Here is a 15,655-nt window from a genome sequence, read left to right as displayed (position 1 = left end):
GGAGATTGGGATTAATTATATCATGTCTGGGGTGTCCTCCAAGACAGGTTTAAACTTGGCTGAATCACTTCTAAATTTTCTTATTTCTTTGCAAATTTATTTAATCCAAAGGTAGGCTAAGTGTTGGGCAATTTCCCACAACTAAAATCATCTCAAAGAAAAGTTTAAATGCTCAACAGGGCTATTCTTATCTCTCCCTTAAAATGCTCTTTTAAAACATGTTTTTAAGACCTTCATTGAAACTAGTCACCAAAGAACTTTTAATAAAGAGACTTGACTTGAAAGCTAAGTACTCCAAAGATAATTGCACCAGAAAATCAGAATTTTTCCTCAGAGAAGCATCATTTTTCAAAAATCAATCAAAAGTAGCCAATTAATGGGTTGGAAAGAATATGCCTCCAAGAAATCAATTCCGGAGCCTTCTTCCCCTTGAAATAAATGACATCCTAATGCTCATAGAAGGTTCCTGGGAAATTTTTCTCTGACACTGAAATGAATACACGTGATTCATCTTCAGAGAATGAAGAACCAGTACTTAGCTACTTATTTTACTTCTACTTTTAGGTGCTGCTGATTATGGTACCCAGAGTGGGCAAGATTTTAAAGAGTCACTTCCCTGCCAGAATCAACTCCTCTCCTTAGCTGGAAAAGTGTGTGGGGGGCGTGAGTCTGGCCATCTAGGTTTAACCCCACACCTCTTCTTCCTGTGTCCTCTGCCTGATTCCCAGGTTCCTGATAATTTATCAGAAAGACCTAAGACAACATAATGGTCTCAAAGGGCTGTTTAGGGGGAAAAAAATGACAATTTGAACAAACCAGTTCAAACTTATATTTTCAGTTTGATCTTATATATTTTTTCAGCTCAAGCCTATACTTATATTTTCAGTTCGAGCTTATATATTTTTTCAGTTCAAGCCTATACTTATATATTTCCAGTTCGAGCTTATATATCTTTTCAATGCCCAGGAGTTACTCCTGACTCTGTGCTCTGGAATTACTCCTGATGGTGCTCCAAGGATCTTATAGGATGTCAGAGATCAAACCAGGGTTCGCCACATGCAAGGTAAGAGCTCTCCCTAGAGTACTATCTCTCCAGCCCCATTACGCTTTAATTGTTTTCCTAGAAAAACATCCCTAATGAATGGCACTTGATTCATCACTAGGCAGCTAGCTCTGTTTTAAATATCTGTTCCTGTGTCTTCTTATCGTATTCATAGAATCACATACATATTTTATTTTTCTGTGCCAGACATGGAACCCATAGTAGAAAGCAAAACCTGTCGACTCTGATGCTCAGTGGAAGATACTTTGTGAAGATAAGATTTTTAAATGTTTTCAGTCTCATCATAGGTCCCACCAAGCCCAGTCAGGCTGCCTAGATAGGTTAACATTAACATTTATCCCTTTATTTTACCTGTCTGACCCCTCAAGGCATTAGAAGGTGCTCGCCTGGATTTTCTGCAAAATACCTTCATATTGACTCTCAAATTTGAATGCCCTTCTCCTGGGCCACAAAGTCAGTGAGGAACAGATCTCATCTCCACAGCTTTTTTTTTTCCAGCATTGAAAACAGGGCTCAGCATTGACCATTGTATGGGTTCGGCAAATATTTAGTATTTGAGGAAAAATGATTATTAAAAAAAGAAGTCTGTGCTCACTTAAGGTTTCTTATGCATGTGTTCAGGACAGAGTGAAAATATGACTTTATTCGACCTCCATACTAAATAAAACTCCTGTTCCTTATTATGGCCTAATAGGTGGAAACATTTTTATATAAACAGGTTTAAAATTTTTATTCTATTTTTTACAGTGGGCAAGGATTGGTGGAAGAAAGAATATGACTTTGTTAAGACTTTAAAAAAAATACCTTATTTTTTTTTTCATCTAACTGGGTCCTGGGCTTGATTATAAACTCCCTGGAGGAGAATGCAGTGGTCATTTGACATTCTCAGCACACACAGGAAGAGATATTTTAATGAGCATTGCTACTTACGTTCTTTTTTTCCCCCCTGTGTCCAGAGATTTCTTATGAGAAAAGTGTCTATTTAAATCAATATAATTTCAAATCTGTCATGTGAATTTGGACATGCTTCTTCCTGAGCAAGAGCTACTTTGAACCAGGTTTAAAGAACATTTTGGAGAATGGAAAGATAGAATGAAGCAATGGGTCGGAAAAACAGAGGGGGGTGAGGGGTGGGAAAGGCTGAGGAGATGGCACCGAGGTAGGGATGCACGAATGGCACACACAAGGACCCAAGTCTGACATTCCAGTGTCACATGAGCCCCCAGCACCGCCAGGCATGGCTCAGGTGAGCTCCCAAGTCTCGCTGGAAGCACAGAATTGCCAGATCAAGCAGATCACCCGGCATGGCCTCTAACCCCCTGAGCACTGTGTGGGAAGCGTACCCCAAAAGCGGAGCAAGGTGAACATAAAGAGGTCTGCTGAGTGCACGAGGACGCATCTCTAACCAAGAAAATAAGATGTTTGAAACCGGCGGCTTTGCTCACTAGTAGGATTCCCAAGCCTTAGCACGTTTCTCCCGTTTTTCTTTCTGGCCTTTCAGCATCCCATTCCTACTGCTCCTCCCGCGGCTCCTGCACCCCCGACTAGCTGGACCCTATGATTGTTTTATAACTGACTCCATACCCGGACCCCAACACCCAACTCCCGGCACTGCATCCCCCCCACCCGACGCCCCGCCCCGTCTCACACACACACACACACACACACACACACACAGAGAGATCACATGGCAGCCTACAAACGCTACTGCAGGTACAGGATCCAGGCTGCACATTAAAAATCACAGAAGCAAGCGCATGGGAGGGTACTTTTATTGAATGGTAAAACGTTTGCACGGCTACTTTCTTCAGAAACTGGTGGGCTGAGGAAGGCCGTTTCTCCGCTCACAGAAACTCACATGGTCTTAATTCTTGGCCTCTCAGCACGTTGGGAAGCATGCCTCTTTCATTTACAGACCCGATCTCCAGGCAAGAGGCTAACCAGACTTACTTTCAGGGCCCCTTCTCCCTGCACTCCTTTTGCTGTTTCTTTTGTCTTAGTCTCGGTAGGCATTTCAATTTTTTTTTTTTTCAGTTTGTCCCACAGCCCTGATTTTATTTCGTTGCCATGTCTTCTGTTCGGTTACACGCCATTCCTCTTGATAAACTTCTACCCATTCCTTGGCTCTAACTTAGCCTCCACAGCCTATGGCTAACTTCTTAGAGAAATGCATAGACCATCTGTCGTCACACACAAGTGGCGGCTGACCACATGTCCTTTGAGAGTTGTCTAAGTCCCCAGGCAAGAATCCGGGGATCCTTTCTCTGCCCAGTTGAATTCTATCAATAGGCTTTCTTGGGTCAAATGATGATGTGGAAAATGATTTGAAACTATGAAAACAAAGTACTTAACAATTCTTCAAATACTCTCGAGAGAAAGGCATATTTAATTCACTACACAGATAGCTAGAGACACAGAGATTCTACTTACTCAGATCACTGGCTTTCTCCACTTAAGGTTTTCTACTGCGCCATCAGTCAAGTGCTTAAGGGAAGCTGATGGGAATATTTTTAAATGGCCTATAATACCAAAATGATCATATTTCAAGGAATTGCTTCTCCGCTTAGACATTCTGTCCAGGAGTCTTTTCCAAAAAGGTTCTCCCCTTACTATTAAGGCAAGCTCCTTTTCAAACCACTCCTCAGGAAATAAATTGTTCATGAGAAACTTCAAATTTATTTTGGACAAGAGGTTTCATGGGATTAGGAATGACTTTAAATCAAGTCAGTTTCAAAAGCATATGGTTTTGTCTGATCCTCATTAACAGGATAAGAATGTACTGAAATGTTTCTTGTTTACTCTATTTTGATGCAATGAGTGTTAATGTAAGTATGCATGTGGGCTTAGGAGTTCACCCTGAGTGCAAAGTCGGGATCCTGCTCTCGACTGTGAAACTACTCAACCTCTGGAGCCTCATTTTCATCGTAAAATTGGGGATTTAAAATCAACTTTGTAGATTTTCTAGAACTAGGAAATCAGATAACAAATGCAAAACTGTGAACACAGAGCCTGACATACGCATGCGTCAACAAGTGAAATTAATATTTTAGATTTTTATCAAGCATTACATAGTTGGAACAAAGGTTATTACAGGAGTTAGGTGCTTGCCTTGCATACAGCCAACCCAAATTCTACCACAGTTGGCCCTCCGAACCACCAGGGGTCACTCCTGAGCACAGAACTAGAAAATCTCTGAAGCACCTGTAGGTAGGTATAGCCCAAACCACCACCCTTAAAAAACTACAAAAGAAATATTTCCTACTTATAATGATTTGAATGAGTTTCAAAATTGAAAAAAATACTAGAAAGAAGAAAAAAGACATTATAGGACTCTGGTTAGGTATATCAGTAACTTCTATCTTTATAACTTCCATGAGAAAATGGCATAAGATTTAAACCAAACTCTTTAAATAACTTGAACTTTAAATACAAACCCTTTGATGTCAGAAGAAATTGCTTAGAAATCTTTAGTCATTCAAAATAGGTACCATTTTCTCTGGCAGGTGAGTCATACCCTGCTTTGAGATGAGAGAAAACTTGCAAAGAATATCTGAAGGAAGCTTGCCCAGGCAAAAGCCAGTGAGTGAATGAATGGTCAGGAAAAGGGAGAAAGTCAAGCTCTCGGTCACATGCATCTTTTGCTCATTCTGTAGGGGGAGCTCTGGAGTACAAGTATGCAATAATTTGGACTGCTCAAAGGAAGGCAGCTAGACATTGAGCTGCTAAAGAGAGATGAAAGGAGTGGATAATAGAAATTCTGGGTTCATCAAACTCATCAAACTCAGTCCACTGAGAGAGAGAGAGCAGTGGGCTCTTTAAAAAGAAAAAAAAAGCAAGAGCACTCAGCAACCACACAAAGGAATATAAGCAAGCACTGGCAGTGTCCACAACTGTCACATCTTACATTGCACCCGTCAGCTCAAGCTCATAAAGTAGCCTATTTCCAAGTATATAAGATTGATTGCTCAGAGGTCTGGCATATTTTTTCTGGCTGCCTGCTTTGCAAGCTTTCAAGAACGCCCTGACTTAAAGGAAAGGCTAAAGATTAAGCCACTTCCTGGACCCGCTTTGGTCCAGATTTACTCCACACCATTTCCAAGAAAGTCGGCCAAGGTAGATTCCAAAGCCACAAGTTCGCAAATATGTTATCTGACTGTCAGCAGCCCCATGCAACAGGAATAATGAGGCTCATACCCCATCCCCCACTTGAACAAGGTGATAAATGGGGACTCGGAAGTGAAGTGGCATCCCCAGCATCATACAACTAATAAAAGAATTGGAAACTAATCTCAAGTTTGCTAATGTCAGTGGTCTTCCTAAGGCATTACTGAACAAAAGCGTATCATGGGGCTGGAAGATTGGGTTGCAGTAGAGACCCTCTCTTGCCAACCTTATTTGGGACTGCACAACTGGACCCTGTAACAGTACTCCAGGTCAAGATTTTCTACTGAGTTCACTTGTTGAAGTGACGATGGATAGGGAGCTCTTCATGCTTCAGCCAACTCTTTAAAGGCAGATTTCCTTTAGTAGTCTTTGGCTCCGTGTATCGTCTTACATACGAGTCACATACCCATCAAATTTTTCATATTTCCAGCATCCATAATGCTCCATCTTTAAGTGAAAGTATTGCTTTGTTAAAAAAAAAACCTTGATATTCAAATATCTATTGGCTAACCCAACATAGCTAACATTTATCATTAGGGAAATAGTATCCTAACTGAAATCTGCCTTCAGTGACTCTCACTCATCCCAGTCACAAACCTAAGAGGCATTCTCAGTGTCACATCCTTGACAATAAATAGACCAGGACGTGAATCCTCATGATCCCATATTCTCAGTATCTCTAATTGTCTGTTCCCTCCCTCTCACCTATACTAATAGATGACAGAGTAGCAAAATGCAACTCTGATCATTCTTTTTCTACACATCAGTATTAGCATTCTTAGTTTTTCACATCATGTAATGTTCAGACAGCAGATTATCTAAGGCCTTCTACGGCTGAGCTACTGTCTACACCTCCAGTCTCATTTACCCACTCTCTATGACCCATCAACTTAAGCATACTGCAGACAGGACCTAATTGTGCTTCTTCTTAACCTGCTCTTTCCCCTGATAATTACCTTACCTCTCCTGCATTTATCTGAAATTTTGGCAAACTACCCGTGGCATGCTCAGTATACCAAAAATAGTAACAACAATGGTCCTCATTCCCTTATCCTGAAAGAGCCCCCAATATGCCATCAGGTTACACTAGCACAAGAAAGGAACAAATGGAGATGTTACTGGTTCCCGCTCGAGCAAATCGATGAACAACGGGATTGTAGTGATACAGTGATACAGTGATCACCTACTTAATATATTCTCTTATGAAATTACTAGCAGCTATACATGAACTTTGTTTCTACATCTCTTTTCTCTTTTTCTTCATCTCACCTGTGAGAGATTCCTTCCAAAACATAGAAATAGTGGGTTATTTGTTGTCTGTCTCAATTATCTATGTGATGACATTTCTTGATGCGCAATAAATTTTAATCAAGTTCGTGAGTTAAATGCCAAATTAGAAAGCTATACAGAAATCATCTGACATGTGATGCATTATGATAGCTTTATCAATTTCTGTGTCCTATCAATTAGTTTAGAAACATTCCTGTCCTCTTAAAAGACCATGACCACGAAGGTGCCCTATCAAACTGATTTCTACCAACAAGTCACTGTCACTGTCACTGCCATCCCATTGCTCATCAATTTGCTCGAGTGGGCACCAATAATGTCTCCATTGTGAGACTTGTTGTTACTGTTTTTTGGCATATTGAATACACCACGGAGAGCTTGCCAGGCTCTGCCGTGCGGGCGAGATACTCTCAGTAGCTTGCCGGCTCTCCAAGCCAAAAATAGTTAACAACTAGGGGGCTGGAGAGATAGCACAGTGGGTAGGGCGTTTGCCTTGCATGCGGCCTACCTAGGTTCAATTCCCAGCATCCCATATATCCCATATGGTCCCCTGAGCACCGCCAGGAGTAATTTCTGAATGCAAAGCCAGGAGTAACTCCTGTGCACCACCAGGTGTAACCCAAAAACTAAAAAAAAAAAAACCAGTAACAACAAATCTCACAATGGAGACGTTCCTGGTGCCTGCTCGAGCAACGGGATGACAGTGACAGTTACTACCAACAAATACCACAATTAATTTTCTCCAAGAAGTTACTCTTACTTCTCAGATGATAATCCCTAAGGAAAAAAACTAAAATTTGGGGGAGGGAGGCAGAGAGAGATTACAGGGACTAAAACACTTACCTTGCATCTCACCCACCCTAGTTTGAGCCTCTAACACCACATATAATCCCCTGAGCACTAGGAGAGTTCATTCCTGAGGACAGAGCCAGAATCGTCCCTGAGAACCATTAGTTGTGGCACAAACTTCCTCCACAACAATAAAGCAAAACAAAAACGAAGCAAGCTCTGAGCAACATTTCTATGGAATGAAATAAATCTCTCCACACTGTCACCTCCAAGACACATTTTTATCTCAGTAGACTAGAGTTAGGCCTAGACAATTTCAAAAAAAATGTGCTTTTATAAAATTATCTATTATAGATATTGGTTGTCTCCGCCTTCAAATACCACCTTCAAATATTTATGAAGCTAGTGAAAAGTATTATTTCTTTATTTTTAAAATCCATGCAAGTTAGGACAATTAGTTAAGCATGAAGGTGTATTTGCATGTTTTTAGCTGTGGTTTAACCAAATATTCACTGGACAATTGAACCCTGATTGCCATGGCCCTGTCTAATCACCTCTGCATTCCAGTTCCGAAAACAGGACTGTATCACCCACCTACCCCCATGCTCACCAATTGAGTGAACAAATAAATTCATAAGAGTTATAAGTAGAAACTCAAAATTACCAACCAATGGGGCTGGAGCGATAGCACAGTGGATAGGGCGTTTGCCTTGCACGCGGCCGACCGGTTCGAATCCCAGCATTCCATATGGTCCCCTGAGCACCACCAGGGGTGATTTCTGAGTGCATGAGCCAGGAGTGACCCCTGTGCATCGCCGGGTGTGACCCAAAAAGCAAAAAAAAAAAAAAATACCAACCAAAACATGTTTTCTTCTACTAGTTTTCCTAAACATCGAAATTTTTTATAGTATTTCTAAAAATCATGACATGAATATAGTGAGGTATGGAAGGGAAAAAGAATCAGTCTCATTCATTCAATGCCCACACCTATTTATCATCTATTGACAAAGAAAGTAATAACTTTGCTTTGACTCATTAGACTTAACTCTTTTTTGTTTCCCCAACAATTTTAAATAATCAATTTTTTTAAATAATCAAATCTACAAAGAGATTTGCAAAACTATTGTAATGATAATTCATAGATGCTTAACTTAGACTTACCAGTTGTCACCATGTAAGGATTTTTGCTTTACAGTTATCTCTACATATTGAAATATATATTTTCACTTTTTTCAGCTCCTTGAAAATAAGTTGCAAACATAATAATTTGCCCCCAAATTCCTCAATATTTCTTCCCAAAGATCAAGACATCATCTTTTTCAATCACAATATAATTGTCACATTAAAAATATATAACATTATCCTACAACATTTTCAAATATAAGTTTACAATCAGATTTCTCCAATTACATCAAAATGAAAGATATAGCTGTGCTCCCCCCATATTTTCTATGTATGTATGTGAGATTCAGAATCTAATCAAGTACTATACTATTTTTAATTGTCATATCTCTTTAACCTAGGGCAGTCAACTTCTCTTTTGCATCAAGCTTTAAAAAAATTTTTATGTTAGGCATTATGATTTACAGTACTATTAATGGTAGTATAATCAATTAATATTAATCAATATTTTTTAAAAACTCAACAAAATATTTTGTAGATGTAGAGTATTTTGTGATCTGGGTCATTCTGACCCTATCTCAGGACTATATTCAGGTAAATGCCCTTTGTTTGTTTGTTTGTTTGTTTGTTTTGCTTTTTGGGTCACACCCAGCGATGCTCAGAGATTACTCCTGGCTCTGCACTCAATAATCACTCCTGGCGGTGCTCAGGGGACCAAACGGGATGCTGGGAATAAAACCTGGGTCGGCCATGTGCAAGGCAAACACTCTCCCCACTGCGCTATCGCTCCAGCCCCAAGGTAAACACCCTTTGAAAGAGTGTAACAAATGTAGTCATATGCATAGCTCAGGAGACATGTGTGTGAGTTTATCCCATCCCAGTAAGTTTGATTTCTTCTTTATCATGCAATATCAATCCATTATTGATATCCATTATATCAAAGACCTCCTTTATACAAAATATAATCTGTGGGTAAGAGTGTGTTATTATCCCATTCCTGTTTACTTAATCAGTTGAACATTCATACACTCGTTGCTGTACAATAATACAGGTGTGAGAGAATAGTGATTTTTAATTCTATCCTTTTATTTCACATTTATTATTGCATTTCTTTGAACTAGAGAATACAGAATATCCCTATGCACTCACTCATCCTTTAATTCATGGTTCTACTAGATTTCTTTTGTTGTTTGGGTGAGCTGCTCGAACTGACCGATGATTGACTTATTAGATTCCTTTCAAAGCCATTTTTGTATTTTTTGGTCTATAGCTATCATTTCCCATGCTTTGTGAAAAAAATAAAATTAAATGCTCTGGGTTCTCCCAGATATGGGGTCAGCCAGACCTCAATGGAGCCCTGATTCCTTTAAGGATCTAGTAGAATTCTGCTAGTTGAATTTGGAAACCAAGATTTCTGGTGTACATACCTTTACAGCTTAAACTTTTTGGAAACAGAAGGTGTCTGGCTTATCATTTATCACCAGGGCCAAGCACACACCTTGTTCCATATAGGTACTCAATGAGCACATGTTGTATGTTGACATTACAAGAAATGAACACACTTGCAAAAATTATTATGTATTTTAAGGGGACTAGAATTTGGATTATCTTTCATCAACAGGGTTTCTGATCACAGTTTATTATGTGATGTTGGCAGTGACAGACTTTGAATAGAACCATAAATGAATTTATTTTTTCCCTTTAGGAACACTGATCTGGTCATAAATGTGCTCTCACTTATTTGAGTTTTGGTTTCTGGGGCTTTTTTTGATGACTATACACATATGCCCGTGTATTGCTAAATCCTTAACATATTTTACCAGACTCTTGCAGAATATGTTTTTTTCTGTATACATTTATTATCAGGTAAAATATATATATTGGCAAAAGTCAGGTTAAAGAAATGAAGAATTCAGTATTAAGTATTTCCCCCAAATTTACAAGTCATATCATTCTGAGAAGCCCATTTCTCAATTGTCATCTGACACTATGTGCAATTAATTGTCTGCTGTACTTGTTGGGTCCAGGTACAAATGAAAGAATAGTATCCATATTTCTTAACAGTTACAAGAACTCAGTTCTGTAAAATTATTTTGTTTGCACTGTTACCCAGATGCTATGGCTCTAGACTCTACCGGATGTTGAAAGGGCTTGAAAATTAGAATCGGGCTTTTATTTATTTAATTTTTTCCCCCTCATTCTACTTTTTTTCTTAACCTACATCTACTCCAAGGGGGTGAATAAAACGGCCTACTCGGGGTTTTTTTTTTCCACCCCTCTTTCAAAAAGCTACACTTTTCCGAAATGGCAGAGTGCCATTTCAAGCAGAGTTGTTAGACGTGTCTCTTGTGGATTTAAACTGTGGCTGCTGGCTAGAAGCTGAAAGGGCCATTTTTCAAGCAGCACTTACGTTTTAGGAGCCAGGAGGGTCCTAAAATCTAAAGTGTCTCTACTTTTACTGGGGGGAAAAAGTTAATTTTTCGTAACCAGGAGAGAGTAAATGGTTTCACTAGCTTTTCTCTTTCGTAGTCATGATAAAGGAAAAGAAAAATCATTTCTCAAAGAATTTTGACCAGCGTCTCAATGTTTTGTTTTGTTTTGTTTTTGAAGCTGCCACCAGTTCCTAAGTCACCTTTCATTATTCCCATCTTAGGTCTGCATAGGGATGCTTCATAGCCTTTTTACGATTTTTATTAGGAGTAACATTTGACATAATTTTTTAGTTTAAAAAAGTCAAATTCATATAGGGTCTCCATTTATAAATTAGCAAAATAAACACTATTCCCCCGCCCCTTTTCTCATTTAATAGTTTGTTGGGCATGGAGATAACTCTAAAGGGCTGGTGAATGTTTTTGCGGACAAATGCTCTACCGCTGAACTCCAGGACCTGGAGTGCATGTTTTGCTTGGAGAAGTTGGGGGGTCCGCCCCCAGTACCACATGACCCTCAGCACTGCTGGGCATGACCCTAAATTGTAAAAATACATTAAGCATTTTAAAAGTTGTGCTGTAATTTTTTTATCTTTTTTTTTTTTTTTTTTTGCTTTTTGGGTCACACCCGGCGATTCACAGGGGTTACTCCTGGCTGTACACTTAGGAATTACTCCTGGCAGTGCTCAGGGGACCATATGGGATGCTGGGAATCAAACCCGGGTTGGCCGCATGCAAGGCAAACGCCCTACCCGCTGTGCTAATGCTCCAGCCCCTGTGCTGCAATTTTTAAGGGAAAAAGTAAGCAAAATGTTGTTGCATACTATACGAAACCAACCTCATTTTTAGATGCTTTTGCTACAATTTATTACCTCTAAAACTGAACGCAATACCCCCCAGGACTTGAATGCCTTCTGAAGGGAACACAGAACTTCCCACTTTTTCTAAAGAGGAGCTAGAGGTGATGAAGATTCCAGATGAGCCTCCCTGCTCCTTGTCCACAGGTGTGTGGCTGCTTTGAAGAACTCGCTGGACAAGTGAGCAAGCCATAAATCACCGCGGCCAGCACGTCCTCCCTGACAGCGCAGCTCTCCCTGGCCTTGGGAGTCCTGCTGTAGAGACGCCTCCAGCTTCTTATCAGAAAGGCCCTTTCTAACCCGGGACTGCTTCTATCCCGGGACTGCTGTCTTGCCCCTACCTCCCCACAGAGGCTTTAAAAACTTGTCCGTCGTCAGCAGGAATTTATTGACTGTCAACAGGGTGCGCAGCTTCGTACCAGGCTGCTGGCTGGCTCTGAGGCTCCTGGTTTTCACAGCCTGCAACGAAGCGGTCGGGCTTCTCCTCCAGGGCTGCACTTGGCTTTCTAGAGCAGCAAGCACCCCGCCTAAGGGTAGTCCCTCCCGACCTTAATTACAATCATGGCAACAGTTCGCTAAATGTCTGAGATTTTTATGTGTGTGGTTATTTTCTTTGGGGGAGCCACAGCCAGCGATGCTCAGGGCTGACTCCTGACTCTGTGCTCAGGGATCACTCCTGGCAGGCACAGGGGACCATATGGGATGAGGGAGATGCCCAGGTCGGCCACGTGCAAGGCCAACGTCCTACCCACTGCACTATCTCTCCAGCCCCTAGGGTCGAGATTATTTTTTTAATTGGGATTTGTTGAAGATGAAATGATTCGCATTCATTCTGTTCTATTTTTTTCATGCTTTGGGAGTTGCATTTTATTTACTTTTAAATGAAAATAGATGAAAAAAAAACAAGGCTGTGATCTGGTTTTATCACATATGCAGTTCACTTAGATCTTAAAAAAAAAGTCCAAATAACACATAGGATGCTTAGATACATTGGACTAAATCATGGAATAAAAATTGCAGTTTATTTTCTAGGAGGCCTGAAAATCATAAGAATTCTAGGCTCAAACAAGCAGCCGCTAAGGATTAATCTGATGGAAATGTTGTTGTTATTGATAAAGGATAAGTCATTATTCATTTGACACCCTGTCCAAAGTGAGGATTAATTAAAATGTATATCCACTGATAGTTCATTGCTAACTGAAGGTCTATTGATAAAAGATTCATTAGAAAACGAAGAACTAGACAGCCATTCCAAAGTAGTCCTAGAGGGCTGGGGAACATATGCACCTATCCTGCTTGGCTCCCCAACTTCTCTGGGTGTATTCCTAGAGGTCACCAAGCTATGCCAGTGTGACTCTGGGAAGCTCTGAGAACCCCCAGGGTATTCCTAGCATCCTTAACTGCATCAGGCCAAATTCATTTGTACAACCTGATTGGCTTAGAATAATTGGAAATGGCCCCTGGATCCTCTGAGCATTGCTTGAGAGGCCCCACACCTTACACACACAAAAAAAAAAAAAGAAAAGAAAAGAAAAGAAAAGAAAAGAAAAATGAAAAATAAAGAGTTCTATTGGGTTCGCAAAGATAGATCACCCAGCTAAATTGCATGATTTGCATGCAGGAAGCCTAGATTCAATTCCTGTACTTCCTGGTCCACTGAAGAACATTCGGCCCAAGCCACAAGCACAGATCAGGGAGCAGCCCCCAACATTACTAGTGTGGCCCAAAATTAAGAATTTTTTTTTTTTAGAGGCTGGAGCAATAGTACAGCGGGTAGGACATTTGCCTTGCACGCCAGGGTTCCATTCCTAGCATCCCGTATGGTCCTCTGAGCACCGCCAGGGGTGATTCCTGACTGCAGAGCCAGGAGTAACCTCTGTGCATTGCCAGGTGTGACCCATAAAGCAAAAAAAAAAAAAAAAAAATAGAATTTTTTTTAAAGTTATACGGGCATTGGGGTATTCAAAATACATTATATTTCTATTGGAAAATGAAGGCTCTTGAGTATGATTATTATATCATTGCTACTATGATAATGTAAAGATGCCTGTATCTGTGTTTACATATAATACATATTTTAAATTTGAACCATTATCTATAATCAGCATAAATATGTACACAGACCGGGCATATTTTCCACATATACAGGGCTCTAGGGAGAGCACAGGGATCAAGGCATGTGCCTTTCTTGTGGTAGACCTGGGTTCTACCCCTGGAATCGAATATGGTCATTTCCCCCCCAACCCCACCACCACCACCCGGGGCCTTGGCAGAAATGATCCCTGAACAGAGCCAGAAATGAGCCCTGAGTACCACTGGGTTGTGGCCCCCAAACAAACAAACAAACAGGTAAATAAATAATAAACAAATAAATATTCTACAAAGAACTATACAAACTGTGATTCCAGTGTAGACCTGTGAGGCAAGGGAGAGAACGTAAAGACTCAGGAACATGCTTTAGAGTAAGCAGGAGTCCAGTGTCCATCCCAGGACCACAGAGAACCTGGAGCAACACTGGATGTGTCCCAAAATATTTTTTAATTTTTTGAAAGAAATGTATATGAACAGGCATGCTTGTGAGTACATACTTTTATTTGCATGGAAAAATTCTGAAATAGCATTTAAGTAAAGTCTATTTCTAAATGGCAGTCCTTGGTTAACTGGATTCCTTTCTTGTTATTTTCTAAATTTTCTAGGAGAAAACATCAATTATCTTATAATCAGTAAAGAAACACTTTTATAAAAAGATTTTGTGCAAGGAAGTCTCTTGTAGAATAATATATCATGACTAGAATTTATTTTGGGGCAGTCACACTGGTGGAGTTGAGGGCTCTGTGCACAAAAATCACTCTTAGAAGAGCTCTGGGGACCATGTAGCATGTTGGAATTTATCATGGGTTCCTCCGTGTAAGGCAAGCATCTTACCTGATGTATTATCTCTCTTATCAATAAAAATTTTTAAATAGAAATGTTGCGTATTGGGCTGGAGCGATAGCACAGTGGGTAGGGCGTTTGCCTTGCACATGGCCGAACCGGGTTCAATTCCCAGCATCCTGTATGGTCCCCTGAGAGCCGCCAGGAGTGATTCCTAAGTGCATGAGCGAGGAGTAACCCCTATTCAAAGCCAGGTGTGACCCAAAAAGCAAAAAAAAAAAAATGTTGCATAGTTAACACTATTTACCCTAAATAGGGTGAGAATATGAACGAAAATGGAAGAGCTATTTTATATATATGTATATATTAGAGAACGTTTAGTGTATAGTGTGTATATTTATATTTTATATTGTATTTATGGGTGCCACAGATTTGTTATATTTACATATACTATCTACACTATATATATAATTTATAGCATAGATACAAGATACACATACTAACAACACATACAATGTATGCTTCAGCTAACAGCTAGCACTCAAATGCTGTAGGACCAAGAATCAACATGGTTCATTCTCTCGCCCTGCAAACCTGACATTCTTCTCTCTCTCAGAGTTGGACTCTAATTAGGTGAGCTGGCTTAGTCTGATTCAGAACCATGAGTCCCCAAAGCCTCTCTCATAATGCTTGTGTGTCAAATCCTCTGGTAAGCCTTCTTTAAAACTCTCTCCATCCCACCTGGTATTTGAATATCCCTTTGTCAATGCTCCCATAATAACTCATCACTGCATTAAGAAGATTATATTTTATTATAACTACTGATTAGCAGTGGACTGGAGCAATAGCACAGCAGGTAGGGTGTTTGCCTTGCATGCGACTGACCTGGGTTTGATTCCTCCATCCCTCTCAGAGAGCCCGGCAAGCTACTGAGTGTCCCGCCCACATGACAGAGTCTTGCAAGCTACCTGTGGCATATTCGATATGCCAAAAACAGTAACACAAATCTCACAATGGAGACGTTACTGGTACCTGCTTGAGCAAATCGATGAACAACGGGATGACAGTGG

The sequence above is a fragment of the Sorex araneus genome, chromosome 7 (assembly GCF_027595985.1).
Source record: "Sorex araneus isolate mSorAra2 chromosome 7, mSorAra2.pri, whole genome shotgun sequence".
Classification (NCBI taxonomy): Eukaryota; Metazoa; Chordata; class Mammalia; order Eulipotyphla; family Soricidae; genus Sorex; species Sorex araneus.
The sequence above is the reverse complement of the archived record's forward strand: the minus strand, read 5'-3'. Positions refer to the sequence as shown.